Here is an 11,998-nt window from a genome sequence, read left to right as displayed (position 1 = left end):
AGAAGCAACTCTAATTTTCACAAGAAGATTCAGGAGGAATGATGGGAGGTAAAACAGAAGTATTGTGGAGAGAGGCACATGCGGGGCACGCCAAGAGGATCAGGACGTGGGTTGGCATTCAAGGAGCCCAGGGCCGTGACTCGGGCTGTTGGACGGACGCAGAGCAGTTGGAGAGCTCTGACTGCCGAGCGTCTGTGCCCTGCATCTGAGGCTCTGATCTCAGTTTTTATATGAGTGGTTTATGAATCTTAAAATAGCAGTATTTTTATTTTCTTCTAAACCTTAGGCTTGACTATTCCAGATTCATTTCAAAGGCCCCTTGCAGGTGGGTGGAAACAAGCAAGAAAGCCATAAGGTTTTTTTTTTTTTTGGTTTTTTTTTTTTTTTTTGGTGGTACGCGGGTCTCTCACTGCTGTGGCCTCTCCCGTTGCGGAGCACAGGCTCCGGACACACAGGCTCAGCGGCCATGGCTCACGGGCCCAGCCGCTCCGCGGCATGTGGGAGCTTCCCGGACCGGGGCACGAACCTGTGTCCCCTGCATCGGCAGGCGGACTCTCAACCACTGCTCCACCAGGGAAGCCCTAGCCATAGGTTTTTTAGGTGATTTAATGAACATTCTTCCATACTCCTGAGACTTCAGTTTTGCCCCAGTTTTCATGGGCAATGAACACAGTTAGGTTTGAGGGCTTCTGCCCTGTATCCCGGCACAGGCTGCCCTGAACCACCTGGTCCGTGACCATCCAGTTTCACTTTTCAAATAGTAAAGTAGCTCGGGAATCCCATCTGGGCTTAAGGTCGCCACCAGTTCCTTGGATGTGCTTCGTGGGCTGGTCGTTAAAAACACAGAGGCCGAAACTCTAGGCAGTTCCCTGCGACACGAGGGAATTCGACAACCTCGGGGATGTTTCCAGCTGTTTCTCCCCACACAGCAAAGATGTAGCCAGTCACCCCTTCACAGAAGGGAAGTGTCTTCACTCCGGGCTATGAGCTGACCCAAACTGGGTTGGTCGGGCCTGCTGGGAAGGGGGAGGTTTTGTGTGGAGACAAATCCCATTTCAGCACATTCATGGACCTTTTATTCAGGGGAGTGTTGTGACCGTCCCCGGGACTCGAGGTTGTTGGTAACTCACCCGGCACCTGCTCTCTCCTCTCTTTCCTGCTTATTTGTGCCAGGTCCTTTGGGGAGACACGGTCATCAAGGAAAGGACAGTCCCCGCCCTCAGAGAGCAGTGGGGCTGGAGAAACAAGGTCCTAACGATGCAGAGGATCAGGCCACAAGCAGGGGCCGGAGGGGCAGCATCTACATCCAACAGGAGGGTCAGGATGCCTGCCAGAGTGGGTGACATTTGAGGTGCATTTTGAAGGTCACGTTGCTTCTACGGAGAAGCCTAAGAAAGGGTGTTTCTGGCCAAGAGAAGAGCCTGGAGCGTGAAATGACGTCAGGCTGAAACGACAAGAGATTCCAGGTGATGAGATGCTGCCTGAGCCGTGTTTTGACTGCTGGGCCTCCGCTCACTGCTGCCTGGGGTCGGGGCTTCTGTGGTGATGATGATTGCGCCACTTAGACCACACTTGTCCCTGGATTCTCTGGTCCACCTTGTACCACCGCTGCCCCGCATCCAGGGGAATTCCTTGGGCAGAAACACCCACTTTTGGATCCTTGAGCACAGTTTCCCAAACTCCCACCCTAGGGACAACTCGGCGGAGGGGTAGGGGGGTTTGTTACGTAGAGAGACTTGAGGGCTCGTCCCTGGAAATCCTGACTCAGTGGGTTGGGGGATAGCTGTGGGCTCTTTATTATGTTTTTAATAAGTGTCCAAGCGATTCTTATGGGCAGGCTGGTGAGGGAAACACAGTGTACTTAGCACATTACTGGAAACAATATTTCTTCCTACAGCATGCCAGGCATGTGTGATGCTGGTGGGGATGACACCGGGCATTTTACAGATTAAGACCTAAAGCTCCAAGAGGAAAACTTACATCAAAACACACCACTAGTAAGGGAATGACCTGGTCTCAAATCCAAAGCTTTTAGGTTCCCTTACATGATAGACTGAATGATAGACATAAACATGGCGAGATCCGAGGGTGACATATCAGAGCTTCAGAAGTTAACTTTTATTTTTTTACTGGACTCCATTTTTTAAAAAGTTACACTACATCAGCTGTCCATAGTTTTTAATGTAGTGATTAAAAATAGTTGTTCAGAGCAAATCAAGCTAAGTTGAGTTCATTGGAATTGAAAATTTATGAGTCTAGAGATAGCTAAGTTAAAATAGTTTTCTTTTCAAAGAAGGTTATATATTGTTTAAAAAGTTAAAAAATGTAAGTTAAATATATGTGTTTGTCTCTTTTCAAAATTAAACAAACCAAAAATTAAAAAGTAAAACAAATCAACACACAAAAGTATACTAGAGAATTATCTGTCAATCCAATTACTTCCTGTCACTTGTTATTTCCTACAAAACAGCTCTTTCTAATATTTGCTAAATAGTACTAAATAGTTAATTTAGTCCACCTTAATTCATGATAATTTTATAAGAACCAGATTGAAATTTGCCTCTGAATTACTCACTAGAAAACTGTTTGCTCAGCAGATTGGTATCATAAGGCTATGTAGGGGAAAAAATGCATTTTTTCCCAGCTGTTCCATACAAATGGACTTAAATACAAATCACTCAGCACAGACCCTGCAGAACTTGTGTTTGGTAAGCAATGCTATGTACTCATATATATCATAACAATGTTTAGATTTTAAAAAGAATTCTCTAAGCTTTTACATTAAATTCTATGATGCATTCACTTTATTATATTTGTTTCTTTCTGATTAGCTCAACATAGAATGGTTTTACTAACCTCTACAGTGAAAGAGATTGCTTCCTGTAGGTACTGTATTTCAGTCACGTGTGATGCAGTGTTGGATTTTCTAGATTGTTTAAGGGACAATGTGATTATAATATTCATGGTGGTAGCTGCATTTGTGTATTTCAGTGAAGTGCATTTATTTATTTATTCATTCAGTAGCGATGGTTTACTAGGTTCCTTGCTGGGTGGTTGGAATAGAGACCAGCGAGTCGCCGACGCCACCTTTCAGGAGCTCCGTGTCCTGCAGGGCGGCAGGCGTGATGCCCACCTTCACTCCCTGGTGGGTCGTGGGCGTGGTGGGATGCTCCCAGGTCGGAGAGGAAATAACTCCCTCCGCCGGGAAGGGCTGGGAGAGGATTTCCAGAGGAAGATGTTTTAAAGACACGTCGTTTGACCAGGTGGAAAGTTTGAACCCGGGAGCGGGGTGGGAGGTGCTGGCCGGCTCCCTACCACGTGGTGGGTTTTCTCTCACTCCTTTTGTGATTCATTATTATTGCCGCATAATCAAACTTTTATTTTCCCTTGTGGAAGCTTCTGTTTATCTTATGGTGGCATATGGATTTCATAATACTTAAAAATCCCCAGGATTATTTAAACATCACTGTCCTTGATTCTAGTATTACTGAAGTATGATTTTATATTCTAATTAATTTCTCTTGAGAGTCACTTCTGCTAACTGGAGCTTTCCATTTATTCCAGATCTTTCAAAGTCAGAACTTTAATTTTCAGTGTTCCCCCCCCGGCCCCGCTCCAGTGTTTTATATCCTTTAAATAGAGAAAACTTTGGTGATTTTGGAGTATTACCTGTGGCAGTTTATTTTAGCGCTGGGGGATGAATTTTGGAGCTGGTCATGTTCGCTGACAATATTCATGATGCCAGTTAAGTCGTCCTGCTGCACATCAGTCAATTTTGAAAAACATGACCTCGTTTCATTGCTCTGCGGGAGACCAGTGTGAGGTGTCCCAAGCAGGGGCTTGTGCTGCAGGGGAGCTGCCCTTACAGGTGGAGTTGAGGGAGAGCCTTTGCCTCGTCCTGCTCACGGGTTTTAGAGGCAAAGGTGGGGCTTTATGTTCAAGAACACATGTTGAGTCACAGGTCAAGCCCCTCAACTGACGTTTTTCCACTGCCACTGACCTCCAAACCATGCAGGAAATCCCTGTGTAAGCAAATTCCCACCCTGTCCCCTGGCTGTTTAGTCTATGCCGCGTTGAGCCTGGGCTTACTTACTCCTTTGATTGGCAAGCCCAGTACTAGGAAAAACAAATGCACCAGCAAGTCCCACGAAGCTCTCTGCCCTCCGCCTTCCCAATCTGCAAACTCTTTCAGATCTATTTGGACTGAAACTTGACAAGAGCTTCACAGGAAACACACCCCTCCTCCAGAAAACGCCACCGACCGGAGGACATAGTTTCTCACAGAAGCAGCTTCCAGGCTGCAGGGACCTGAGTTGCTCATGGCTTGGGAACTTTGACTCTTGTCAAAGAAGGAAATAGCTCTAATGGTTTATTTTCACTGAAGATGAAGTTAATTGTTTGATTAAAATCTACAGTTCCAGTGGCACATGAAACTGGTGATTAAGATGGGCAGAAACAGTAAGCAAATCACAAGACACATGAGGTTCAAGAAAAAAAAGAAAACGATTTGAAGATAAGAAAAATTAAGGAAAATTTTACTTTTTAAAAAGCACAAACAACAAAAGAAAAAATAGATAAATTAGACTTCATCAAAACCATAAACTTTTGTGTTTGCAAAGGACACTATCAAAAATAAATAAATAAGCAGACAACCAACAAAATGGGACAACATATTTGCAAATCATAATCTGACAAGAGACATGTATCTAGAATATATAAAGAGATCATAAGGCTCAATGAAAAAAAAAACCTAACTAAAAGTGGGTGAAGGATCTGCTTGGTTCTTCAAGAACAACACACAAATGGGCAATGAGCACATGATAAAAAGATAATGAGGATGAGTCATTAGGGGGCACAAATCAAAACCACGTTGAGATACCACTTCCCATCACCAGGGTGGCCATAGCAACAAAGATGGACAAGAGCGGGTGTGAGTAGAGATGAGAGGCTGTGGAACCCTCATACGTTGCTGGTAGGAATGTGAAACGGTGCAGCCACTTTGAAAAACAGCTTGAGTTTCTCAAAAACCTAAACATAAAATTACCAAATGACTCAGCAATTCCAGTCTTTTTTTAAAAAATAAATTTATTTATTTAATTTTGGCTGTGTTGGGTCTTCGTTGCTGCGTGCGGGCTTTCTCGAGTTGTGGTGAGTGGGGGCTACTCTTCCTTGTGGTGTGCGGGCTTCTCATTACGGTGGCTTCTCTTGTTGTGGAGCACGGGCTCTATGCGCACGGGCTTCAGTAGTTGTGGCATGCGGGCTCAGTAGTTCTGGCTCACCGGCTTAGTTACTCCGCGGCATGTGGGATCTTCCCGGACCAGGGCTTGAACCTGTGTCCCCTGCACTGGCAAGTGGATTCTTAACCGCCACGCCACCAGGGAAGTCCCGGCAATTCCAGCCTTAGGTAGATGCCCAAGAGATTGAAAACATACACCCACACAAACACTTGCATGCATCAAATTATTGCTGTTTCATTAAAAAATTTTCCCCACTTTATTCTTTATTTTATTGTTTTCCAGTTTTATTGAGTGATAATTGACATATAACACTGCACAAGTTTAAGGTCTACAACATAATGATTTGATATATGTATGTTTTGTGAAATGATCACCACAATAAATCAAGTTAGCATCCATCATCACACATAGTTACAATTTTTCCTGTGATGAGAACTTCTAAGAAATACTCTCTTAGCAACTTTCAAATAGACCATACAATGTTATTAATTGTAGTCACCACGCTGTGCATCACATCCCCAGGACTTACTTATTTTACAGCTGGAAGTTTGTACCTTTTGACCCCCCTTTGCCCATTTTGCCTGCCCCCCACCTCTGGGAACCACCAATCTGTTTTTTGTTTCTATGAGCTCAGCTTTTTGAGATCAGCTTTTTTAGATTCCACATATGAGTCAGATCATTCATGTCTTTCTCTGACTTATTTCACTTAGCCTATTACCCTCAAGGTCCATCCATGTTGTCACAAGTAGCAGAATTACCTTCTTTTTTATGGCTGAATAATATTTCATTATATATATATCATATATAGAATATTTCATTATATATATATATATATATATATATATATATCACATTTTCTTTATCCATTCTTCTGTTCATGTATTAGGTTGTTTCCATATCTTGGATGTTGTAAATAATGCTGCAATGAACATGGGGCTACAGATATCTCTTCAGGATAGTAATTTCATTTCCTTTGGGGATATATACCCAGAGTTTAATTGTTGGATCATTTGGTAGTTCTATTTTTAATTTTTTGACAAATCTCCATGTTGTAATTGGCTGCACCAATTTACATCCCCACCAACAGTGCACAAGGGTTCCCTTTTCTCCACATCTTCACCAACACTTGTCTCTTATCTTTTTTTTTTAAATAGTCCTGCTGACAGGTGTGAGGTGATATCTCATTGTGGTTTTGATTTGTATTTCTCCAGTGATGAGTGATGTTGAACATTTTTTCATAAATCTGTTGGCCATTTGTATTTCTTCTTTGGAAAAATATCTATTTGGATACGTTGTCCATTTTTGGGGGGAGGGCGCTTATTTATTTATTTTTTAAACATCTTTATTGGAGTATAATTGCTTTCCAACGGTGTGTTAATTTCTGCTGTATGACAAAGTGAATCAGCTACACGTATACATACATCCCCATATCCCCTCCCTCTTGCGTCTCCCTCCCTCCCTCCCTATCCCACCCTCTAGGGTTGCCCACTTTTTAATTGGATTTGTTGTTGTTGTTATTGGGTTGTGTGAGTTCCTCATATATTTGGAGAGTAACCCTTACCAGATGTGTGGCTTGCAAATATTTTATCCCATTCAATAGGTTGCCTTTTCGTTTTGTCAGTTATTTGCTATGAATAAGCTCTTTAGCTTGATGTAGTCTCACTTGCTTTTTTAAATTTTGTTGCTTGTGCTTCAGGTGTCATATCCTGGAATCACTACCAAGACCAATGTCAAGAAGCTTTACCCCTATGTTTTCTTCTAAGAGTTTTGTGGCTTCGTGTATTATGTTTAAGTCTTTAAACATTCTGCGTTAATTTGTGTGAGTGGTGTAAGAGAGGGGTCTAGTTTCATTCTTTTGCATGTGGATATCTAGTTTTCCCAGCACTATGTACCGAGGAGATTGTCTTTTCTCTATTGAGTATCCCTGGCTCCTTTGCCGAGTATTAGTTGACTGTGTTTGCACAGGTTCATTTCTGGGCTCTGGATGCTGTGCCATTGGTCTATGTGTTTGTCGTATTTCTAGTACCACACTATTCTGATGACTGTAGCTTGAAGTCAGAAACTGTGATGCCTCCAACTTTGTCCTCCTGTCTCAAGATCGCTTTGACTATTTGGGGTCTTTTGTGATTCCATAAAAATTTTAATATTGTTTTTTCTATTTGTGTAAAAAATGCAGTTGGAATCTTGATGGATTTGGATAGTATGGATATTTTAACAATATTAATTCTTTCAATCCATGAACATGGATAACTTTCCATTTGTGTGTATCTTCTTCAATTTCTTTTATTATGTTTGCATGTTGACAAAATACTCTAATTATATATGCATTCCCTTATTGTAAGTTTATTAAAGGGCACTGCATGGAAAATACGAATTTACAGGACACATTAGCCTCAAGTATGTTGATACCCATTTTCATGCAAATATGGGATTCGTCCTGGGCGTGGAAGATTAGATTCCCATCCTCACACAGCGATGAACCTAACACTTGGTCCCCAACGATGGATACAAAGTGTCTGACACTGAGCTCTTTTAGATGGACATGCCTTTTTCACAGTTAAATGGTGGCCTTGCATATAAAATTCATAAATAAGGAAAACATCTTTAAAAAGTTAAGCATGGACAGAAGAATCCAGTCATTGGAAGTGTGCGCTCCGGATTTCTGAACTCTCTCAGCACTGGAGCACAGCACGGATCTGTGTTAGATTCCTGGGCCCTGAGCTCGCTGCTCACAGACAGACCCCTGTTATCATCCTGTTTTGCTGACTGATGCCCTTGTGCTTCCCTGGAAGACAAGACGGGGAAGGAAATGCATCTATGCTTCTTCATGTCTCTGGCCATTTATTGTCAGAGGCTGAAATATAAACATAGTTCTGCTAAGAGAAAAGAAGCATTGGTTTTATTCCAACATGTTTTATTATGTGACGTGTGGACAGTTCTCTCATCCGTACGAGCAAGGGCCCCTGCTCTAGGCGTTTGACCACCTTACTGGAGGCTCAGGTGAGGGTGGCCGGCAGCAGCTCCCAGCTGATCACAGGCTGGAAAGAGAGGAGGAGCAGGTCCGAGACGGACACCGTGCTCTCGTGCTCGGACTGCGTTTTGCTTTGGCAACTGGGAGGCTTAGTTGTTAGAGCAGCAGATGTTTTTTAAAGACATAAAGGGAAAGAAGGTATCAGATTCCATGCCCGCGCCTGTCATGAGTCGCTTGCCGAGCAGGGGCATCTGAACAGAACACCCAGGACAGGGGACGCACCCCAAGGTCTTCAGGGAAGGCACTCGGAGATAAATATCTTCTGAACAAAAAAATGAAAGAATTCTCAGGGCTGGTTCATTTTGATTTTAGCCATCAGATTATGGTTTTATCTCTGTCTGTCCGGATGTGCTCTGGAGGCTGGGAAGGTCTACCTCCTTGCTGCCTGGGTCCCCCATTCATCCTCGCATTTGCCTGGAGCATCGCGGACACTCACGCTATACCCGGGCTGTACTGTTTCCCTAAGGGTACAGCAGGGTTAAAGCACTCGGAGATTCCCCAGTGTCCTCTGATTTGAACTCTACTTAAGCGAGTGGCAGTCTTCAGAAGAGGCAGACCGTACTACGACAAGCAGGATGAATTCAAAGGATGCACGCTGCGGCGGCGGGCAGGCGAAGCGGCTGCAGGGTGAACAGCGCCGTGTTCAAGCTGCAGGTGGGCGGGGCAGCGCTGGACTGCTTCCTTTCTTATCTCCCGTCACCGCTGTACTATCTTTGGTTGTTTTGGATTTCGGTGGTGCTGTGAGCTGAATTGCGTTCTCCCCAGATTCATATGTTGAAGTTCTAACCTCCAGCACCTCAGAATGTGACTGTGTTTGGAGATGAGACCTTTAAGAGATGATTAATTTAAAATGAGGGCAGTGGGCTGGTCACCTCAGCCCCGCCCAGGATGAAAACCACCAGATTTTGGTGGATTGCTGTGCACGAAGACTAGCTGGTGCTTTCTGAGTCTGATTTCATTCAGAGGAACAGGCAAAAGCCAGGCTGAGTGAGGCTCACCAGTTTACACCATTTGTGTTTTTGTTAAAGGTGACTGTGTGTAACTGCCCACCAACCTTGCAGCCCAGGCCAGAAAGGCACAGAAGGTGAAGAGAGAACCAGTTAAGTTCAAAAAAGCAACACAATCGCTGCTTCAACTGCTTCATTTTGAATTTTTTCTCATAATTTGACCAAAATGCATAAAAGAGGTCTTGCCCTCTGCTCCTCCACCTGAGAGGCCCCAAGCAGGTCCTGTGACTGCCAGTCGAGAACATTCTGTCCTGAGGCCAGGGCACCCTCCCTCCCGGCCTTCCGGTGCCTGCAGTGAAGGTGCTGCAAGAGGACACGAGTCGTTCTTCCCCTTAAGTTACTTCTGAGACTCGCCTGTGACCGTTCCTCTCTCAGATCCCTATTGCCCCCTTCTATCCGGCGAGAAAGAGGGAAGCAGGTGGGCTGTTTGAGTGACACAGCTTGGTTCTCACCTTCTGCTTCAGCCTGGCTGCTTTCTGACTTTACAAGTTGTTTGCTGCCGGGAAGGAGACCATAGACCAGGGCAGTCAGGGGGCACGAGGTCCGTATCCACCAGGAGAGCCCAGCTCTGACAGAGGGAGCTGTGGGAGCGAGGCCGGCCTCCGCCCCGCCCTGGGCAGCCTCCTGGACACCGAGGCCCTGCCCTGCTGCTCTCGAGCAGGGCAGGCATCCCCGAGGGGGTGCTCTTTGAAGGATGAGGACGGTGAGGCGCGTGGAGATCATGTGTGGCTAACGGGCTCCTTGCCAGGCACAATCGCTGCTTCAACTGCTGTAGATCCATCATCTGAAAGGCATCTTGTGCACTTTCTGGGACAGGGCAGTAAAGGGATCCGCCCCAGGTCATCAAAGCCCCGTGTGTGGGAGGTCTGTGTGAGGGAGAGCTGCTGCATGTTTCACACGGCCGCTCCAGACCCCAAGCCCCTGGAAAAGCCCGAGGCAAGGGGTTGTGGGAGTTTCCAAGTGTAAACGTTTCCTGATGATCTATATATATTTTAAAACTAAAACTAAACTGTATCTACAAAAGAACACATTAGTGTGTACACACACACACTCACCATCCAACCACTCCCCTCACCCCCGCCCAAATAAACACATTTCAAACGTTTCGGATCTGATTTCTTATTTCCTGAAAGCAGTTGTTGGTGCCATTGTATGTGGAGAGGTTTGGTTGTAAGATGAGCAGATGCCCGTGAGCACTATCCGCTGTCGTGAGCCGGCAGTGATGCTCAGAGGCCGACGCCAATTTTCCTTCTAAGAGCGTAATCCCATAATGCAGAACAGAAAGGTTTTGCTCCTTTGAATTAAAGCCTTAATACTACGCTTGATTTTTTTTTGAGGGTTTTTCTTTTTTCTTTTGAGACAATTTAATCTAAAAATGTCAAGTAAACTCAAACTTTCCTACTCTGTTTTAAAGTGTGTTTCATCTTAAAACCATCCAGGAGGAAAACAGAAAAAGTCGTGTTCTTGGGCAGGTTAAAGCCCTCCTGACCATGCCAGAGACATCCGAGCACAAGAGTGAAACCATCTGTCAAGCTGCTTTCACTTCATAGAGTGACAATATTTGCACGACATTTTACATTTTGTATCTCACATCCACTGAAATTATCTCCCAATAGGGCCACGAGCTTGTCCGCTGACCCACCAGCAACAGCGGCAGGTGTGACCCCCCAATCTGAGAACAGTCCTTCTCTCCGAAATGGCCCCCTCTGCCGTCCAGAGTTGATAGTTGCAAAGAGTCTGCACGCGAGGTGCACACACCACATCCCTAAGCCAGCTGACCATCATTTCTGGATGAGGAAAGCGAGGTACAGAGAAGATAAGTGATGTAGAGAAAACCGCCCAGCAGACGAACGCCCAGCGCGGGTACAGGTGGGGACTTCGGAATCCAGATCCTGTGCTCTCTACAAAGAGGAAAACCAAGGCAGGGGCTTTCAGCTCCTGAATCCAAAGAGTTTTGCAGGATGGAGTTCAAGTTAAGTCTACTTCCCAGAACAGAAAAAAGAATTATTTCCTTTCCATGAGTAGTCCGACTCAACAGTCAAGCGTTTTCAGAGTCGAGTCCCAAGGCCATTGGAGTCCGACTGCTGGTGGCGAAGTCGGCAGGAGAGCCTCCTCCCTCGGTGCTTACTGCTTACTTACGACACGGCCCCCGGGCATCTGGGTGTCTGTGGACAACGTGTCGTAAGCTCGGTCACGGCCTCGCTTGTCCAGTAGCAGGTGTCTGTTTCTCCAATCTCTTTGGAAACCCGTTAGTGCTGTAGTAAACATTAGCGCTAAAGACGGAAATCCAAAGCTGTAGCTGGACCCCGGAGTCAGATACTCCAAAAACCTTCCAGCTGAAGAAAAGCATGGGGTTGAAAACTGGAAGTTTGCTAGTCTTCTGGAAAAACAAAGCCAGTTGTAGCCTTTCTTCTCTCATATTTAGAAAAAGATTGTGTATTTACACAAGTGAAAATGCCGACTGGAGCGGTATAGAAAAGATGATACTACGGCAACAGAGTGCACACATCCTGCTGAGGGCGTTCTAGCCTTCTTACCTCAGTCATATTAAAATGTGGCCAGATATTCAGGCTTACTGGACCATTCTTGTAATTTTCTGTAGGTTGGTTTCTTCAGATGAGAATGAGAAATTAAAATATTCTAGTTTGCTAGCAAAGCTCAAACCTCAAAATTCAATATGCTGAGAGGTCTGATGATGTAGACTGTGAAATGTGCTGATGAGA

The sequence above is a fragment of the Mesoplodon mirus genome, assembly GCF_964341445.2.
Source record: "Mesoplodon mirus genome assembly, chromosome: 12".
Lineage (NCBI taxonomy): Eukaryota > Metazoa > Chordata > Mammalia > Artiodactyla > Ziphiidae > Mesoplodon > Mesoplodon mirus.
This window is presented reverse-complemented; position numbering follows the sequence as displayed.